Raw genomic sequence first — 1,624 nt, 5'->3', positions numbered from 1 at the left:
CAAAAAATTGATTGTGGGGATGGTTGCACAACTCTGAATATACTAAAAACATTGAATTCTATATTTTAAATAGGTCAGTTATATGGCATGTAAATTTTATCTCAATAAAGCTGTTATAAAATACTTAATCCTGATTACTGTTTTGGTGCACACGTAAGTTTTGTGGCCCAGCCTTACTCTCCTAGTGCCCACCCTGCTGTCCCTTCCACACCAAGCTCAAGAGGGACAGCTAAGCCCTGGCCTGTGTGACTCAATGGTTGGGGCGTTGCTCCTCCAACCCAAGGGTCTCGGGTTTGATTCAGGTCAAGAGCACTACCTGGGTTGCACCACTCCTTGGGGAGGCAACCAATTGTTGAGGCTCTCACACATCAATGTTTCTCTCTCTCTCTCTCCTCTCTCCCCCTCCCTCTCCCTTCCATTCTGTCTAAAATCAATGGAAAAAATATCCTCCAGTGAGGATTAACAAAACAAGAAAAAAAAAGAGGGACAGCTAAGATGGGGAGAAGGCCCCTGGGTAGGCGAGGAGGGGTGGGAAAGCCAGGGCGAGGTGGCCAGTTGAGACCCCGCCCCACACCGCGCCTTTTTTCTTGTCAGCAGTCGCTGCAGGAGTGGCAGGCTCCCGATGGGAAGAATGGTGGCTCTTTCTGGGGCGTCTACAAAGCCTGATTCCAGGGGCCCCCGCCTGCCTGGCTTCCCGGGCTGCCTGACTCAATTTGCCCACTGCATGCGTGTGACCCTCTGCCGGCCCCCAGTGACTCAGGCTGCCTGGAAGCCCCCTCCCTGGGGACGCTGGGCTGCTCGTGGTGACTTTTCACAGACATGGCGGAAGCAGGCCAGCGCCAAGCAGCCCAGCAGGACCTTGGACCCACAGCCCACCCCGCAGAGGGCCTAAGGGCTGGGATGGGCAGTTCAGAGCTCTTCTCAAAGGACCTTTGTGGGAATGGCTGGGGGGGCTGCGGGGGGACCCCGCCCTGCGTGACTCAGGCCTCATTGCTGGGTGGTGACTCACGGCCAGGCCTCCCTCCCCCTCCCTCCGCTCGCCCGCAGCAGGTGCTGCCAGCCCCAGCTTCAGGACAAGGCCTCGGAAGCCACGTGCATGCCACCCTTCCATGGTCCTATGACCCGCGCCCATTTCCAGGGGCGACCGCCCTGCCCTGACCTCCTTGCTCTATAGGGTTCGGATCCAGGATAAAACTTCCCACACTCCCTCCCCTCCTTGGTGGGGGGCAGAGCCCTGGTACTCAGCTGTGACAGGCATTGCTCGTCTCACTATTGATTCACAGAATCTTCAAACCACCTGAGAGGCAGGGCGCCGTTGCTGCCTCCTTTCAGCAGACAGGGAAACTGACGCTCGGCGAGGCTATGGCGTTTGCCCAAAGACACTGGAGATCAAACTCAGAGTCGGGGCAAGCAGAAGTTGCTGCCCGGCGTGTACCTGGATCGCAATGCCGACTGCCCGGCGCCCCAGTGAAGGGCTCCTGCAGCACGCAATGCGCGCCCACCTCCCCGAGGAGCAGCCAGCGCCCTGAGGCTAAGTCTCAGAACGGGAGGGAGAGGCCGGGCTGGGGTTCAAACGGAGCCCCGGAACCCGGGAGCCCGGGCTTTGTCCGCCGCTTCCCCACGG

General features: G+C 58.5%; 1 long non-coding RNA gene across 1 annotated transcript in view; it reads left to right on the top strand.

The window, feature by feature from the left end:
• Positions 1–683, top strand: part of LOC106723954 — a 19,447-nt gene extending 18,764 nt beyond the window's left edge. Inside the window, exon 3 of the long non-coding RNA XR_001359706.1 lies at positions 673–683. This is a non-coding gene — a long non-coding RNA (uncharacterized LOC106723954). The remainder of the gene's footprint in view (positions 1–672) is intronic.
• Positions 684–1,624: the final 941 nt, after the last annotated feature.

This window comes from Myotis brandtii, unplaced genomic scaffold (genome assembly GCF_000412655.1).
Source record: "Myotis brandtii unplaced genomic scaffold, ASM41265v1 scaffold680, whole genome shotgun sequence".
Classification (NCBI taxonomy): domain Eukaryota; kingdom Metazoa; phylum Chordata; class Mammalia; order Chiroptera; family Vespertilionidae; genus Myotis; species Myotis brandtii.
Note: the sequence above shows the minus strand (reverse complement) of the source record. Positions and strands in the feature narration are given on the sequence as shown.